The sequence below is a fragment of the Syzygium oleosum genome, unplaced genomic scaffold, assembly GCF_021117445.2.
Source record: "Syzygium oleosum isolate NSW1041296 unplaced genomic scaffold, Sole_v2.1 Sole_v2.23, whole genome shotgun sequence".
NCBI lineage: Eukaryota > Viridiplantae > Streptophyta > Magnoliopsida > Myrtales > Myrtaceae > Syzygium > Syzygium oleosum.
The window spans coordinates 5,251,225-5,258,973 of NW_026607507.1; the positions used below are offsets into that span (position 1 = coordinate 5,251,225).

At 48.1% G+C, this 7,749-nt stretch overlaps 1 long non-coding RNA gene across 1 annotated transcript; it reads left to right on the forward strand.

The window, feature by feature from the left end:
* The first annotated feature begins 5,153 nt into the window (after positions 1–5,153).
* On the forward strand, positions 5,154–5,740 carry LOC130134742 (uncharacterized). The gene is made up of 2 exons (XR_008814270.1): positions 5,154–5,321; positions 5,446–5,740. It is a non-coding gene; the product is annotated as an uncharacterized LOC130134742 (long non-coding RNA).
* Positions 5,741–7,749: the final 2,009 nt, after the last annotated feature.

Sequence of the window (7,749 nt, forward strand, 5' to 3'; positions counted from 1 at the left end):
CTCGGTTATTATTTTTAAATTAGAGATTTCGCTAGAATCGCACTCGATCGAATTTGATCGTTATTTAGACCCCGAACTTGGCAGTCGATTTTCGGAAGTTTCTGGATGAAATAAATTGGATGGTGTCGATATTGTTGTGGCCAGCGTTGAGATTGTCAGGAATAATGGAAAAAGGGGAGTTTTTGACCGGGTGCGAATTTGGACTAGTAGACCTCCCTCGTGGTAGTTGATTTAATTAACTTGGCCTTTGTCCCTTATTATATTCTAGGATTAATTTGGACCGTCGGAACGTTGTTGGTTTTAATTATGGGCCGTTGAATTGCATTATTTATTTGATTGAACATTTAAATTTATTCCCCCTCTCTCTCTCTCTCTCTCCTCCCTCTGCCGTGTCTGCGCACGTCTGCCCATGCCTCAGACACCCCCTCCCCTACTTTTCGCTCACGTTTCCTTCTCTCTCTCTCTTCTCTTCTTTTCTTTTCTTTTCTTCCTCTTCCTTTTCTTTTCTTCTTCGTATCTTCGCCCCGACTCCTGCTTCGCTTCTGCTTCTTCCTCCGCCTGGCCGCACCAAGCCGACCGCCTCGCGCCGCCGTTGCTCCTACCGAGTTGCGCCGCCGCTCGCCCAGCCGCCGACCGCGCCGTCGCCGCCGCGACCCCCCTCTCTTTTCCCTTCCCCTGTTTTCTTCGCCCGACTCCTCCCCTGTTCTGGCCGAGTCTCCGCCGCCCTAGCTCGTCGGCTGCGCGCTCGACCAGCTCGCCGCCGTCGGTGCCACCGCCCCACGCCTCACCACCATCACCATTCCGTCTCTCTCCCTCTCCCTCTCGCCGTGTCTCTCCCCCACCTGCTCTCTCTCTCTTTCTCAGCCGCTCTAGGGCTTCACCAGAGCCACCGCTCGCCATCACTGTTCCGGCGCGGATCCACTGCTGCCTTGACCACCCTTGCTGCTTATTCAGCCTTGATTAAAGCTTAGGATTCTAAGTGAGTACAACCCTAAATCCTAATTAGACTAATGTGTGTTTCTAGATGGGTTTTAGGGGTTAATTAGGTTAATTTAGGGGTTAAATGGTGGAGGCTGTTAAGGGCTGTTATCGTGGCTGTTTTGGTGGTTAATCATGATGATTTAATTGAGATTTAGAGTCCCGTATTGTGCTGTGAGTCGGCTGAGCTTGGGCGCTTCGATTCGGATAGAAATTGTGGACTTGGCGGGAGAAACTTGTGATCCAAACGGTGGCTGTTAGGGGCTGATTTTGTGGCGCATTTGGTGACCTAGACTGATAATTTGACTGAGGTTTGGCGGTCCATAACGTGCTGCGTGGTGGCTGATCACGAGAGTTGTGATTTGGACAAAAATTGTGGTTTTGGCGAGTGAAATTTGCGAGCTAAATGGTGGCTGTTTTCGTACTAATCTTGTGGCTATTTTACGGGCTTAGTGTGATGATTTAGTTGAGGTTTAATGACCCGTATAGTGCTGTGAAGTGGCTGTGCATAGGTGCCTCAAATTGGGCGAAATTGTGAATTTGGCGGGTGTAAATTGAAGACCGAATAGCGGCTGTTTTCATGGCGGTTTTGGTGGTCTAACGGGATCATTTTAATGAGGTGTAATGACTTGGAATGTGCTGCATGAAGGCTGAAAGTATTGGAATGATTCGGCCCGAGTTTGGGGTTAATTTCGGGTTCAAATGTGGATTATAGTGCGCGCCTCATTTGGCCCTCGCCGGCGTTGAGCGAGGGCGGCCCTCGCCAGATCCGACGAGGGCGGCCCTCGCTGGCGTCGACCGAGGTTCGTCCTCGCCTGGGAGAGCGAGGGGGGCCCTCGCCCTACTCAGGCGAGGTCGACCCTCGCTGGCGTCGGGCGAGGGTCGACCTCGCTGAGTCGGGCGAGGGCCGCCCTCGCTCGCCCGGGCGACGGCGACACTCGCCGGCGTCGGGCGAGGTCCGCCCTCGCTTGGACGAGCGAGGGCGGCCTCGCCCGATCGACGAGGTCGACCTCGCCGGCATCGGCGAGGGGGCCCTCGCCCGATCGGCGAGGTCGACCCTCGCCGGCGTCGAGCGAGGGCGGCCCTCGCCCGATCCGGCGAGGTCGACCCTCGCCGGCGTCGAGCGAGGGCGGCCCTCGCCGGCGTCGGCGAGGGCGGCCCTCGCCGGATCGGGCGAGCGACCCTCGCTCGGCGCCGGCGAGGGCCGTCCTCGCCCGATCCGGCGAGGCGGTCCTCGCCGGCGTCGGGCGGGGCCGCCCTCGCTCGCCCGGCGGGCGACCCTCGCCGATGCCGGCGAGGGTCGACCTCGCCAGATCGGGCGAGGCCGCCCTCGCTCGCCCGGGCGAGGCGACCCTCGCCGACGCCGGCGAGGGCCGCCCTCGCCGGATCGGCGAGGGCCGCCCTCGTTCGCCCGAGCGAGGGCGACCTCGCCCGACGCCGGCGAGGGCCGCCCTCGATCGGCCGCCGGCGAGGTCGACCTCACCAGATCGGGTGAGGCCGCCCTCGCTCGCCCGCGCGGCGGACCTCGCCGACGCCGGCGAGGGTCGCCCTCGCCGGCGAGCGACGGGCGGCCCTCGCCGGGGCGAGCGAGGGCGGCCTCGCCGGCTGAGCGAGGTCGACCCTCACCCGACGCCGGCGACAGTCGACTTCGCTCGAGTCGGGCGAGGCCGCCTCGCTCGCCAAGCGAGGGCGAACCTCGCTCGACGCCGGCGAGGGCCGCCCTCGCCGGATCTGGCGAGGGCCGCCCTCGCTCGACGCCGACGAGGGCCCCCCTCGCCGGATCCGGCGAGGGCAGCCCTCGCCCGACGCCGGCGAGGCCCCCCCTCGCCGGAAAGGAAAAAAAAAGAAAAAAAAAAAGAAAAAGCAAAAAAGACGAAAATGCCCATGGACTAAATACATTGGGGTAAATGTGTCACAAAAAGCAAAGTTCGGGATTTTTGGTGTCACAAAAAAAAGTTCGGGGTAAATGTGTCGCAGATGGCAAAGTTTGGGGTTTTTGATGGTTTTTTCCCATAAAAAAAATGCCACGTCGGATTTCCGGCGAAAAATTGTGTACGGCACTGGAGTTGGCACTTAAGTGATCGTTTTTAAAAAATTTTAGCACTAAAGTGATCCAAAAAAAACTTATGGCACAAAAGTGAGCGCCGTACACAAGTTATGGCACTTGTAGTGTTCTTTTGCCCAAATTTATGCAAATCTGGTTTCGGCATTCCGTCGAACACATGATGAGTGTCTTAGGTGAGGATCTTATATGCAAAACTAGAGTAAGTTTTTGATTGCATAATATGACATTAGTAGAAATCCATACCAAATGGCGAAATAAGGTAATGAAGAAAAATGGCGTTGGATGGTGTTCAACGGCAACCATAACAGCTCGAACTAGACTCAAATTGACGATGAGGAGAGTTGTGAACGCAAAGACGAGTGAGAAAGAAGAGTTGGATATCGCTGAAGGGCAAGAGACACCGAGAAGCAGACCCCAGTAGCAGCGTTTCCCTTGAGAGACCTGATTCGATGCTGTTGCAGAAAAATGAGGTTCAAGGATATGATGTTCCTACTGGGAGAGAAGACGAGGTCGCCGGATGTGATGCTGATTAGAGCGGATCGGCGGGATCCGGCGATCAAAGCTCAACTATGCGATTAAGAGCAACATGAAAACCAGCAAGGAGGGGGAGATAGGCGACTCAGTCTTTAATATAAAAATCTGACATGGACTCATTTGTAATATAAAAATGCCAAAGTTGGATAAAAAAAATTAATTATAAAAGCCACGGAATCATTTTGATCGGAATTTCTCGTCGGAGGCACTTAGGTAATCGTTTTATGTCCGATTTGGCACTTAAGTGATCCGTCGAAAACTTTTGACACTAAAGTGAGCGCCGAGCACAACTTTTGACACTTCTAGTATCCTTCTGCCTTCTTTTCAAGAAAGTTTCTACAAGATAGTTATATTTCTATTATTGGCTTTAATGGAAGTATTGACTTTAAGATATAATGTCTCACATAAGAAGACAATGACCCACTCTCTTTTTTTGCATAAGGACACAAAAAGCGCCAAAAGTTTCATATGGCGCTCACTTTAGTACTAAAAGTTTTTGCCAACTCGCTCAAATGCCAAATTGGAGAAAAAACAATCACTTAAGTACCTTCGGCGAGAAATTTCGATCAAAAATATTACGTGGCTTTTATAATTAAACTTGGGAAGAAGGACACTAGAAGTGTCAAAAGTTGTGTACGGCGCTCACTTTAGTGCCAAAAGTTCTCACCGACTCACTTAAGTGTCAAATCAGAGAAAAACAATCACTTAAGTGCCAACGGCGAGAAATTCTAGCCAAAATAATTACGTGGCTTTTATAATTAAAAAAATAAGCTGAGTTGGCATATTTGTTAAAAAAATCCAATCCACGTGGATTTTTGCCCCTCTCTCTATAGAGTTTCGCTCTCTCTCTTGCTTTGTGTGTGCTTTTCGGCTCCATTTTTAGCTTCCTCAAGATCATCACTGACCTCTCTCTCTTGATCCATCATTATGGGTTTGATTCGCTTCAGCCTCCTTCTTCCTACTTCAGTTCAGTAGATTTCACAGTGCGATCGCTTCTTCACCCCCAATCCCGATGCTTGGGGGTTGTCTCTCGGCAATCGCAAAGGTTTGTCGTACTTCGCCGACTTCGAAGAGCTACTAGATCTTACGAAGAGTTGACACAAATGCCAGATATGGGTGAAAAGGTTAGTGGCCGCATTGATCGGGACTTCATGCGAGACCATCTCATCAAGATCTCGAAATTCTTGCATTGGTTAGGCAGCTGAAATCACTCGATTTGGTTTGCATTGGTTAGGTTGCTCCAATGCGTGTTTCTAACTTCATCTCTTTCATAAAACAGTGTCTCTTATTGCTTTCGAAGAAGAAAATTTACGCCCTTTGAAATTTTTTTGAATTATGTTAGCTTAAGTTGGCTAATATTCCATTTCACAATTAAGGAAGCTTTATAAGCAATTTCTTTTTTGAGCTCTTTAACTTTTCTGCTAATATGGAGTTTCATTGGCCTACAACGGGCTTTTGATCTGTCATGTTATTATTAGTTCTATACTTGTAACTGGGGCCTCTGTCAGTTTTGGCCTAAAAAGGGGCAAAAAGGCCCTCTGGAGTTGTCTTTGGCAATGATTCTATCCTGGAGATAATACTTTGTTTAATCCCTTTTAATATAGTATATTTGGGATTTTGTGGGAGACTTGTAGAAGAAAAGATCACGAGGAAGGTCAACATGGAGGGAAAATGCATTCAAAATGTTTCATCTCAAGACTTGAATGATTCTGACACTAGTGAAGCTCCCCTTGAGGTTGAGTTTGTCAATGTGATGGAGAATGATAAGCCAGCAAAGATTACTTCACCGCTCGATAGTTGTTTTGATTTTGACGCAGCTTATGATCGATTTGTGCTTTGGTCCTGCAATCTCTATGCAATGCATGCAGGATCAGGAGCAGGAAGAAGAGGCAAGTCGTGATTGGCCTGAACAAGATCAGAGTGGAGATTAAGAAGGCAAAGCGCAGCAACAGCGGCAATAGCCGTTCCTTGAAGCGGAGGGTCTTGGCCTAGGGAAGAGAAGCGTTGATGCAGAGATTGATGGGGTTGATATTGTTAAGTGTTGAGTTGAATATTTTTGTTTGGTGGGAAGCCAACCCCTGGATGTTGAGATGTTTTAGTGCGTTATTCAAATTGACCAAATGTAAAGACTAAGTTTAATTTCAATGGACTTTATTTTGTCTATGTTTTTGCCATTTCTATATATTGCTTTTGGTTGTGCTGGTGTGTTAGTTTTGCTGGTTTTGCTTGCACCAACTATTGTATGTGCTAGTGCAAGCACAAGATTCACCAGCTATGTGCTGTTGGTGCAAAGTTAGTGCTAGTGCTTATTGGTCGAGCTACACAAGGTGGTGCAGCTAGTTGCTGCTTGTTTGGGCCGGTGTTTGGCACTGAAACGATCACTTTTTAACAACGATTGGCACTGAAGTGATCACTTTTTAACAACGACTGACACTTAAGTGATCTCTTTTAAAAAAAATTGCCACTCAAATGATCACTATTTACAACTTTTAAACGACGTCGTTTAGAGGCTATATGCTGACTAGACACGTCGACGAGCCACGGAAGACTGAGAAAATAATAAAATATAGCCACGTCGGATTTTCGACGATCCAAATCGGAGTTTGCACTTAAGTGATCGTGTTTTTTAAAAAATGGCACTTGAGTGATCCGAAAAAAAACTTTTTGCACTAAAATGAGCGTCGTACATAACTTTTGACACTTCTACTATCCTTCTTCCATCCACGTGAATAATAAACATAACTTTTGACACTTCTACTATCCTTCGTCCATCCACGTGAATAATAAAAATGACGCAGCACCATCCAACGTGGCTGGGTTGTGTAAAAGCGACATCGCACCACTCTCCTAGGTGAAAAACAACGTCGCCCTTGAAACTCTCAAAATGGGGCTCGGAGGGTCCACCATCGTTCAACGCTCGACTCCCAAGCCAAACGACTCCCTGTCACTATCATTCGCTCGCTGTCGCCCTGCCACTACGTTTGGTTACCACTGCACCAGCGAGTTTCGATTTCCATCCGCACTTTGCCCGGACATCGTTTTGCAGAACCTCAGTTTCGTCCTCACATTCGTCAATACTTGTTCGTGCATCCCCTGCCACCACTGACACAGCAACAAATTTCCAATAACATCAGCAACCAATAGACGAGATTCAGCAATCCCGGTAGGGCTCCAACCCTTTAAATCGGTCCCTGCCACAGTAAATCAGCCTGGTCCAGTTGCTCCTGTGATATCACCCCCATTCTAGCAACACCGGCGGCCGATCAAATCCAGGCAGTTATAGGAATACCCCAGCATCTCTGGCCTGATTTGTAGTGTTTTGGCCTCGCATATGCAGCGTCATTGTGACTGAAGCTCATTACTCGGTCATCTGATGCAGCCCAGTTACAATCGCCAACAATAACAATAATATTTATCTTCTTCGCTTCGTTGAAACAAATTTGAGCCACTCCTCATGCTACTGCTCTCCATTTGCAAAATTAAGCTGTTAATTTTGGGGGCAAACCGAATTAGGGTTTCAATTTTCGATTGAATAGTCATTAGAGTTTCAAATTTGGGAATTTCCTTCAATTGGCGATTAAGGGTTTATATTTGGGCAAACTTGTAGACGACGTCGTTTAGGGAAATATATGCTGACTAGGCACGCCGGCAAGCCACGTCAATCTAAGAAATTAATAAAATATGGCCACGTCGGATTTCCGGCAACCAAATTGGAATTGGCACTTAAATGATCGTTTTTTTTAAAAAGTAACCCTTAAGTGATCCGAAAAAAAAAATATATAGAAAGATAGTAGTATTGTTCGAGAAGAAGAAAATACGCAATCCAATTTAATTCATCGACATTTCAACCTTCTGAAATAGCCTCGCGCCATTCTGAACCTTGGAGAATCCTTTGTGACACCATTTCAATAAAACTCAATGGTAGAAGAAAACTTTCTACACAGCCACCGTTTCAAATTGCATTGAACCAACGTTGGTCAAAGTTGATCGATTTTTCTTTTCTTCTATATAAAGCATTTTCTTTTTGTGGGGAGCAGCCCAACATATTCGGGAGTCGATTTGAAATATCCGAAGATTGCTCATCACAAATACCTAATAAGAAGGAGTCCTATTATAGGAGGATGCTAAAAAGGAAAAAATCTAAATAAAAAGCCTTATTTAGAAAGAATACC